Consider the following 11,187-nt stretch of genomic DNA (forward strand, 5'->3'; position numbering starts at 1 on the left):
GAGAGAGAGAGAGAGAGAGAGAGAGAGAGAGAGAGAATGTGTGTATGTGTGTGCACAAATGTGCCTATCTCCCATTGGTTCTGCTTCTCTGTATAACAATGAATACAGTCCTCAGTATAAAATAGGATTTTGAAGCCCCTGTTTAAAAAGAGCAACACATGTCCATTTTACAGTATAAACAAATGTCCCTGAAAGCCAAATCATGATGCAGAGAAATGCCTGAGACTACACGCCCACTGTCATGCTCTATTAAATGTACAATTTAAGACATATGCCTAATTTTATGGCTGCTGAAAAACATCACCATTCTTTAGAATGAACAATTTCAAACATGAATTACATAATTAAAGAATATTCTGGAAATAACCCAGTGGTAGTCATAGAATAGATGCACTTGCTTACTTGTTGATTGATTTATGACTGTTAGTTGTCTAGGCAATAATTAAGCATAAAATAATAAAGTTATATATTAATTTTAAAATGAAGGACAGAGGTACAATAGCAATCTGTTACATATAGCTTGTTTAGTTGAGTTAGACACTTGCAGATACATGTGCAAACATCTAGGAACTCAATTTGAAGCCTACAATGGTAATTTTTAGGTTATCTGAGCCCAAGTCCAACTCAGGGAGGTCATTCTTTCTTCTTACACCTCTCGAGCTGTCCCAAGCGAGTCCCTTTGTAGACAGTGCGCTGCACATTCTCTTTATGACCCCCTTTGATTTCAACTTGGATTATTTAGAAACCCAACCAGAAGTTCTTCTGCTCATAGTCAATGAACTAAAACTGTTTCCAGGGTCCTACAGTAGCTGAGCTGCTACTTCCACACTCTGGTCTGGGAATTGATTTTAAATCCTAAATGAACTTCATATCCATCCTTTTAATAACATAATCTTAGTCTTGATTTTTTTTTGGGGGGGGGAGGGGACAAGGAATATCAAGTTGGATACTGATTACTATCCAACTTTTCTATTTTTTGAAAGTTCATGATGACCTATGTAGATCTGGGTCACTGATAAAGTAAAAATATTATGGCCAATATGGAATTTGAAAGTAAACTGTTTCCAAGGTTTGTCAACATAGTTGGTCAGCGTGAAAACACAGCTCAGATTTAATTTCTGTATCTCATTCTCAGATTGTTCAAGAGACTAATTGACAAGCTCAGTCCCCCCATATATATATATATATATATATATATATATATATATATATATATATGGATCTATCACATACCTTTCTAGATGAAGTATCATTTAAAAGACTAGTAGAAGAGATATCTGGTACAGTATAGAATGGCATCTAAGCTGTACCCTCCTGCTTTGTTAAATCCTGATTGATATTTATTGGGTTCACACATTGGGCTATGCACACATTATACACAGAGAAGATATGAAGGCATTCTATGCTAGGCATTCTAATAAAGGGCTTTTAAATCATGGCACATAATATACATCTCAATTGACACAGTTCTAATGACTGCTTACAGTTTTAAGATACCCTGTGATTAAGTTTCACAACCAAAAGTCATTGCTTACATTTTTTTAAAGCTTTAAAATTCTAATGGATCCTCAGGCTAAAGACACTTTAAAATTAAACCCTAAGTGTCCTGCTTTGGTTGTCGGATTTAGAGACAGCCATCTGGAACTGATCAGGAAACTTCATTCCTGCTGGTCAGTTCTTGCAGTGCTAGAGTGTATTATGCAAGCCACTGGAAGAGAAGCCACAAGCCTTACCTAGCACTAGATCCTGCATAATACAAAACCGACCTGCCAAGCAAGCTAGGCTGCTGGCACCAGAGTGGAGTGTCTGTTCTGGAGGTAACCGACTGTTTTCTAATTGGATGTCAGGCGTGCTCCACAAGGGGCAATGCATGCCAGATCCTGTAAGCCGGTCTCTGAGAGGGTTGTAGGGCACAGGAGGAACCCGTCCTTGCCGTTTTGCCAAGTGGTCCTGTTGTCAAATTGCACTCTAAATATCTGTTACACCCATATTAGTGCTTCTCCCAACCTTGGGCAGAGAAGTTTCTTTTTGTAGTGAGCAGTAGTTAATACAGAGACTCAAAATTGGGCCAAGTGCTGAGAATAAATGGCTGTGGGTGCTTAGGCCTAATCAGATAACAACTGCTCCCCTGCCAAGACTCAGGAAACATCATGGAGGAGGGAGCAGAAAGAATGCAGTCACTGGAGAATGGGAAGAGTGGTGTAGAATGCTGTCTGGACATGACATCATCATCGCACTCCTGAACACACAGCAGCTCATGACTACAGTAGATCAGGACAGTCAAAATTCCATTCAGATATGGGCGGGGCTCGGATAAGGCAGGGCTCAGAAGGCGGCATCTTTAGCTAAGGAGCTATTGACTCAGTGAGGTATTAAAAAAATAAAAAGAAAGGAAGAAAGAAAAAGAGAAAGAAAGGAACATACAAAGAAAGACATAAAATAACATGAATTTGGGAGAGGATGTGTTGGGAAGGATTCGGTAGGAGTTGGAGGAGGGAGGAAAGGTGGATCATTAAAATTTATTGTAAAGTTATATAAAATTCTTAAAGAAAAAATAAAGATATTACATCTAAAAAGTAGATGTCAAGGTGCAGCGTGGCAGTACACACCTTCAATTCCAGCACTTGGGAAGCAGAGGCAGGGGGATCTGTGTGAGTTCAAGGCCAGCCAGACCTCCATAATGGAGAGACCCTGTCTCAAAAAACAGAACAGATAAAATCAAAACAAGAAAATAAAGGGCCTACTACATTATACAATTTTTAGAAAATTTGTCTTTCAAATTCTGAATAGAATATCTCTCTGCTTTAAATGAAAAGGGGAAATATATATTTATACAATAAATGTGTTCACTGCAATGACTGATTTACACTTTAAATATTTACAATGCCAACTGGAAGGTAAAAAAAAAAAAACAAAATGATGTAGGGAACAGAGTTCCTGTCTTTAATTATATCTGTTAGACTAATGTCTCAAATCAAAACATCTGTGAGGTAAATAAATGATTGGTTTTATCATGAACAAAACCTTCAAAACATATGGCAGGAGCTGGAGGGATGGTACAGTGGTCTGGGGTACACACTGCTGTTTCAGAGGGCTATAGTTCTTAAACCCATGTCAACTGTCTGTAACTCTAGTGCCAGGCGATTTGAAGTCCTCTTGGCTTCTGAGGACACTGGCACCCTCACACATACACAGACACAGATATTTGTAAAGAATCGGGTTTTTTTTTTTCACCAACTAGTTGCACAAGGAAAACTAGGGAGGAGAGTGGCTTAAGTAAGCTCTTATGTCAGGCGTTTTAATTAATAAGTTCAACCTAATAATTAAAGTGGGAACGTCATTGCAAGAGTATGTTAAGGACCCTGAATCTGCGCCATTGGCTTCCTTGTGACTGATCTTAAAAAGTACTCTTATTTCTTTAGTTTTCTTTGGTTTGGTGTGCGTGTACATGGGTGTGTATGTGTGTTTGAATGTGCACAATCACACATCGTAGTGTCTGTGGAGATCAGAGGGCAACCTGCTGGGCCTGGTTCTCATCTTCCAATGTGTGGAGCCGAGTAGTCCAAGTCAGATCATTAGGTTTGACACTGTCTTTTCTCTATGTTCCATCTTCATTATAAGACACGAATTTTTGGTCATTTGGTTTTGGCGGATTTGAGTGTCTGAGAATTTTTTTTTTTTTTGAGATAGGGTTCCTGCCTGGCCAAAAAGTAATTATGTGCACCAAGCTGGTCATGAATGAATAGAGATCTACCTGCCTGTGCCCCTTAAATGCTGAGACTAAAGGTGTGTGCACTGCCACCTCCAGCTGAGACTAATTTTGAAGAGGAACTTAATACATTCTAGTTAGGTAACAAGCAAACTTTCACTTCTAAAATGCAAAAATTGAGAAAATCCAATCTGAGTTATCATTTCAATGCCATGGAAGACATCATACAGGATATACTTACTTAATAATAAGTTTTCTAACTTATTGAGAATAAAAATATTCAGCTATTGAAACCACAGCAAGGACTCAAGTTTATTTTGCAGATACAGACATTAGGGTTGGCATCATATCTTTATTTATAACCTTTTACACCTTCTGTCTTATAGCAAAGAAACTGGTGTTAAGATACAATGCTATTTGCCCACAGTCAGCACAAGGGGGCTGGAAGGTTACAGGCTCACGGGGTGCAAGAACATTCTGTACATAGAATTTTGGATTCAGAATGTTTACCAAGGACTTAGACTGAGCATCTGGTGTCACCTGAGGCTCTCTGGGTGACAGACCATGTCAGCTATCTCTGGGGACCATAGCAGTAAATCTTCTCGTAATAAGCTGTGTGTGTCCACAGGAAACTTTGTTGAAAATGTGACCTAAGCTCTAATTGCCTTGGAATTTAATAATTTCAGTGTATCCCTTGGTTGTAGTTCTTTTCTCTCTCACATAATCGCAGAATTATGGCAGGAAATTAAGGCAGGAAAATGTTTGACTTTCTGCAAAGAGGACTGCTGTAAGTTCCTAGGTTAGAGCATTTTTCTGTTCCATCTTAAAGGATGAAATAGTCTTAAATAAGACTATTTCATGATATGTTTCAGTGTAGGGTAATTCTTATGTTTTTTGAGAATGTATGTTACACTCTGAGCTGGACCTGTTAATCCCAGTTATTCAAGACTGAGGCAGGGGGATCACATGTTCAGGGTCTTCCTTGTCTACAGAGAAAGTTCAAGGCCATCCTGCATACTTAGTGAAACTGTCTCAAAGTTTTTTTTTTCCATTTATGGATATAATACAGCTCCGTACTAAAGTGTTTGTCTGGCATAAAATACTAGGTGTTCTCCCCAGCACCGTTTTAAAAAGAAAAAAAAAGGGGGGGTGAAAATTAGCCATACACTTGAGGCTTTTCTGATGGAAATTGCTGAATAACTAGGTTTCCTGATGGAAGGGTAATCTAAATTGGTATTCTATTCCTGGGCATTGGAGTTTTTCCAGCTAGAATCATGAAGAAATGAGTAGATGGTCTCTACATGAACTTCATGGGTTTAACCTTCAACCTCCACACATGCGGTGGTCTACGCTGATGATCAGCAGTAGGACTCTGAGTGTCTTTACAGACACAGTTGTGTTTGCTGTGGCATTGTTTAGGAACTAATTTCCTTCAGAACACTAAGTAGGTACTCTCTGATACTACAAGCATATGGTCATTTTCACATGGTGTTATTTTTTGTAAGATATACTTTCTTTCCATCACTGGCATCTGCTTCCTCAAAGATAATTCAACTGAAACAGAAAATGATAGCAATTTAATGTCTTTTCTCACTCAGAGCAACAGATTTCCTAAAACCCAAACATATGCTTATCTTATTTCAAGAAATTGTACCAAAAGAAACATATTGATTGGCACCTCAAAGGATACATTTAAATATCTACATTTATGTAAAAGTAAGAGTGTAAAGGAACAATGCATTTGGATACTGTGGGTGGTCTTTTTGTTAGTTAAGTTTGGTTTGGTTTGATTTGGTTTAATCTGAAGAGACCAGGATAATCGTGGAATAATGAAAGAGGACCCAATAACACCAGTCAAAGGACAGGTCACCTGCTGTGTAGTATACAGTGAGAGGAGCCAGAGAGGTAGCTCATTGGTTGAGGGCACAGGCTACTCTTCAAGAAGACCCAGGTTCAGATCCCAGCACCTACATGGGAGCTCACAACCAACTGTAATTTCAGACCCAGAAGATCCATCATCCTCTTTTGGTCCCCAAGGGTACCAGGCACACACTTGGTATACAGACATACATGTGCAGACATACATGCAGGCAGAACACTCACACACATTAATAATTAAATTAAAAAGTTTTTTATTTTTTTAAATCCAGTGGGATACCTTTGCCCAGACTGACATTTGCCAGTGCCTCCATGTGTCTCATCTCAGTTCCTTCGGCTTTCCCATTGAGAACTATTTAAAAGTATTTTTTGGGGGGAGAAAACAATGTAAGTGCCGGAAGACAGACGGGGAGGAGGGTGCTGTGAAACACTGTGTATTCAGGACATCAGAGGCCATTCTGTTTTTCTGAGGCCAGTGGGTAAAACCCTGTAACTTGTAGCTCCATTTGGCTCTCATGACACTCTCTTCACACATTTCTCCCACAATAAGAACTCATTCTCATATCTGAGACCATTCCTGTCGACACTGCTGGACAGCTGAAGATGTCACTTTTTAGAGCAGAGATGTATAGAAGAATTCTGTGTCTTCCCCAGCCTCTTACACACACACACACACACACACACACACACACACACACACACACACACCCCTCACACTTCTGGCAAAGCAACTCCTACATAAGTTGATGTAAATCCATCTCTAGCCCCTGTTTCTTCTCATCTTTGGATTCTTGGCAACTCCCACAGAACCTAACAAGAAGTATTTGGCAAATATGTAATGTGCAGAACAGAGAATTCCCACTTTCAGGCATGAGTTACTCTCTATAGCTCAAGAGCTGAGCTTGCCCCAGATTGTCTACAGAACAGCATATGACTTCTGCTCCGCTTTGTTTTTTCAACCCATAAGTGCCCCCCAAAAAGGAGGAAAGAAATGTTTTCATTATAGGGTTTCCAGAAAAAAAATGTTTGCCCAATCCAAACTAAATTTCAGAGAAACAACTAATAATTTTAAAAGTATAATTCCAAGTATCAGAGTGACATATTTAAATTCAATCAGTATCTGCTGCTGATTTGAAAATTAAAATTTAGTGAAGCAAACTGAATTTTTATTTGCTAAATCCAACAACCCTGAAAATTATTTAAAAAAAAAAAATCCTTGGAGGATGTGGGGTCAGCTTCCTTGACACACCTGGAAGTTGGGTCTGAGCTCTGCAAACTTCCCAATTAGCCAGAATTTTACATCTGTGAACACAACTGGGTTTATTTCTGAGCGATTTGGTGAGGATATGTTGCCTGTTACATAATAGTTCCCTTATTTTGTTAATTCTATAGATTTCCTTTATAATACTACCTATCAATGATTTTTAGCACATTAGCACGGACATGTGATGTTGGCGTCAAAAATCTCTTGGAAAGCTAACATTCTTATATTTTTTAGTTGAATCAGCAAGACACAATAGAGAAAAGGAGCAAATTTTCATTTCAGGGTTTGTTTTTTTTCTTCCTTAATTGAACACAGCAACACACACTGACCTCCGCCTGGGAGAAGCAGCCTGGGGGGCGGAGGCAGAGCCCGTGATGTAACTGCAGCAGGTCTCTGTGGGAAGGACCTCTCCTAAATGTGAAGCCCACTTATGCAAACTGAAGCCCCCCAGCCTCCTCCTTATATGTGTGGACTCGCAAGAGAGAATTACTGCGTCTCTCATTCTTCACAAGAAGGCTTGAGTTCTTGGCCAACAAAAGAATTCCTTATAGATGGGTTAAGATTACCTATGTGTCTCCCACATACTGGGCCCCGAGTTGCTGACTGTCTGTAAATGAGTACCACCTTAGGATACTGACAACTAGGCAGTGTGTCAGTTTACTGGTTAATTGTGATGAGGCAACACGAGTTACATAGTTCAAAGTGTAAGTCTGCTACAATCCAGAAAGTGCCCTGAAATAAAACATTATTTTGCTGTTCTTAACAGCAGTGTCTTACAGAGAAAGCATTCTTTTTTTTCCCCCATAAGAAAGGGTAAGAAGAAATACCTCCTAAGGGTGAGAGAAACAAGAATGTGTGCCTTTGGCAAGATTTCAACCAGATTGATCTCAAAAGGAAACTTCTAGGGAGAGAATGACCAAGCCTGTTGTTACTCCGTGTTGTCATAAGACAACAAGGAACTATGACGTTTATCCCAATGGAGGCATGCTACCTGCTTTCCACCATATTGGCAGTAGCAGTTAAGGACGGTTGTCAAGCGACTGACACAACATGCACACACTGCTGAGATGCAGAACAAAGCCTGGATGGCTGCCTAAAATCGGTCTCTCCAAATGACAGCCCCAATTTATGACACCAGTCTAAGGCTTGCGGGGATTTGCGACGTCTTTTTCTCTGTTGGTGGGGAAGAAAGAGATGAAATTTGGAAAGCTCCAAGCAGTGGCCGGGGCTTCCATCTGTCTGTGCAGGGCAGAAAGGCTTACACACATATTCATTAAACTTGATCTGAAGCAAGCGAGTCTGTGAGGTCGTTTCTGAAATATTCATAAGGTCTGTTACCGGACTCGCCACTTAGAGGTTGAGCAGAAACACGACGAGGGGGAGCAGTTGGTGCCCACACTTGGAAATAAAGGCATTAGGAAAAACAGCACACCTCACTCCACTGTTCCTGTCTTAACAGCTCTCCTGGCTGCTCTCCGCCCGCCTGTTCAACTGCACCTGCCCCGGAGATGCTCCAAGAGCGGAGTTTCCCAGAGTGGGAGGAGGTGCGCTCGCCAGCCCTGCAGACCTGGCTCAGGGTGGAGGCTCAGAGACCTCCGGTCTACAGCTCTGCCACTCTGCCGCCTGGCACCGCCCCGGGCCTGACCGGCAGGACAGAGGACTCCCCAAAGGCCAGGACCCTCCACTTGCCCCAGCCAGGCCGCTCTTTGTCCCCTTTTGGGATCCCTCCCAAAGCGCCAGCATTGGCGTTCAGTCGCTAGGCGACCCGCGCCCCCGGGGACGCAAACAGCTTCCAGCGCTGACCTGCAGCGCCGCGGGTTATTTCCCGGCTCACGACGAGAAAGAGGATTTAGTCTTGGGTGACTTCGGCGCTCCTGCACCCAGGTAGTGCGCACTTTCATTCACGTCCCCTCACTGTCCCCATTTCTTTTGTACCCTACACACACAGGTCAGCTACCACCTCTCTTTTCTCCAAGGGCATTCACCCTTGGCTCCTCTGGGGTCGCGACTCACCGGGGCAGGGACAGCGGTGGGCTCAGCAGCTTTGGGATCGCAACAGTGTGGTCTCCATCTCCGCCTTCGCTTCTGCTACGCACTGGCGACCGTGATCTCCACGGCTGGTCCCCGAGCGGATGCTGGACAGAGGCGGCCGCGTCTGCCGCACTGGCTGCGGGCGCGGGAGGGGCGGGGGCGGGGCGGGAATCTGGGTCGCGTGGAGCCCTGCAAGCCGGGTTGCACCCTGGGCAGCGGGCAGAGAGGAGGCGACCGAGAGCAGCTGGGGAGGGCGTGCAGAGGTTTCCCTGGGAGCAAGACGCTGGCGGCTATTGAGCATGCTCAGTCGCGGAACCCCGGGGCGCGGGCGCGGCGGGGAGGAGTGAGCTCAGGCCCCCGCGCCAGAATGTGGGAAGAAAGGGTTAAAACTGCGCACTTGCCCGCAGTGGCCTAGTTTAACTGTGAGCGAGTCAGAGTCGACCACCCCTAAAGAAGTCCAGGGCTGTGAACCCAGGAAGACCTGTCCGTTGGATTCCTGAAGAATCTAGGGCAAGGCATGTTCTCCAGTTCTTCTGAGGTGGATTATCCAGAAGTCAAAGTTTGTTTTTAGCTTATCTTCGACCTCCTCCCAATTCGGATACTCAACCCTCACTTGCTTTCCTGTGTGTTCTGACTCCCAGGTACCCCCTTCCTCCCTTGATTCTTGGACAGGTCAGGTCAAGTTGTCAAAGAGCCAGCTCTTTAATTAGGTGTAATTGAGAGCTGCAGTTGGTCTTCCCTGGCCCAGGCCTGTGTTTCATCGAGGGTTTCATAAACAACAGCTCATTACAAGTTTAAGTATAATGGGACGAATTACAGATGTCCTTGCAGTGCAATGGCTGAACTCCTGAACACCTACCCCCTTTCTCTGAGTCCTATTTTCGTTTTTATGTAGAACATCTTCATAGATAAGAGTTTCCGAACAACACAGGGAAACTGACTTCTTCAAAAGGCTTAGATTTTGCTCGTGGTGTTCCGTTCTTTCTGGCTTACCTTATCCCTTCCGGTCCCCTTCATGACAACCTACTCACTCTCTGTGATCAATGCTACCTTCTCTGAAACGTGGCTGCAATACAAGTTAATGCCTGGCTGTCAGAGGTCATCTGGACACGCTGCTGTCACATAGTAGAGTTGGTCAAACAACCAAGCCGATGGTTTTGTGCAGGCACGGAACAATGTGCCGAGAAAACAACAGCAAATAAGACAGACAGCGGTTTTTCTCCTCAGAGAATTTACAATCTGTTGAAAAGGACAGACAAGCCAGAATGGTGGCAGCACTTGGGAAGCAGAGGCAGGTGGATTTCCTGAATTTGAGGGCAGCCTGGTCTACAGAGTGAGTCCAACAACAACCACAAAACCAGAAAAAGACAATAAATCCCTAAAATAGAAAGTATTATCAAGGACAAATGTCAAGTTGTTTTTGACTTTGTGTTATTCATCAAATGACTTGACTCATCTATCTGAAACAATGGATAAAAGTATTAACAATGGCCTCAGGCTAACCAAAATGTGTGGGTCCTTGCTAGTCTGTTGTTAAACCATCCATTTCCCCCCCCTTTCATTTGCTTCCATCAGCTAAAACTGTTCTAATCTCAAATTATTTGTAGGAAGAATTTGCTATCCCAAGTAATGAGAAGGAGGCGTGTGATGGGGGGGAGACAGAGCGCCCAGTCTCCACATTATTGTATCTATTATCTAATTTAAGGAACAGAATTTGTTAAATGGCCAAAGTCATCTGAGATTCCCAGACTGCATGAGTCTCTTCCCATGTATGTCTGTATTTACAGAAATAGTTATTCTCCAAAATAAATCATTTGACTCTTTGTACCTTCCTGCTGTTTGGATGGTGTAAGTATTTTGCTCTGATCCTGTTGTCTGAGCCTGAGAACCAGCTCTCCTGAAGCTTGTTTGTATATGGGTATCCATGATCACTAATGACCAATTGCTTTGACACTGTATAATGTGGACACCTCCAGGGTAAGATCTCATTCATCTTTTTATTAAAGAACTTAGCAGATGACTAGTGGGTGGGGGATCCTCAGTGAGTTTACCAACTACAGGAATGCTCGGCCTTCCAACCACATTCTTTTAAATTGGTCTTCCTAGTAACTGTGGAATAAATTCCACAATCATGAAACTTAACTTGGCTCTTGCCTGGTCTATGGATTTCCCATTAGCCACAAATTTACTTTTTTTTTCTTCTGGGTTTTGAGTTACTTTTGGATTTAGAAAAGAAGAAGAAGGAGGAGGAAGATGAGGGAGGAGGAGGAGGAGGAGGAGGAGGAGGAGAAGAAGAAGAAGAAGA

General features: G+C 42.7%; 1 protein-coding gene across 3 annotated transcripts in view; it reads right to left on the reverse strand.

The window, feature by feature from the left end:
• The window catches only part of Elmod1 (ELMO domain containing 1), a 58,552-nt gene extending 49,391 nt beyond the window's left edge, over window positions 1-9,161 (reverse strand). For all 3 annotated transcript variants that reach the window (XM_021206788.2, XM_029543734.1, XM_021206791.2), the window contains exon 1: window positions 8,865-9,161. The gene's annotated coding sequence lies outside the window, so the exon portion shown is untranslated. The remainder of the gene's footprint in view (window positions 1-8,864) is intronic.
• Window positions 9,162-11,187: the final 2,026 nt, after the last annotated feature.

The sequence above is a fragment of the Mus pahari genome, chromosome 10 (assembly GCF_900095145.1).
Source record: "Mus pahari chromosome 10, PAHARI_EIJ_v1.1, whole genome shotgun sequence".
In the NCBI taxonomy this organism is placed as follows: domain Eukaryota; kingdom Metazoa; phylum Chordata; class Mammalia; order Rodentia; family Muridae; genus Mus; species Mus pahari.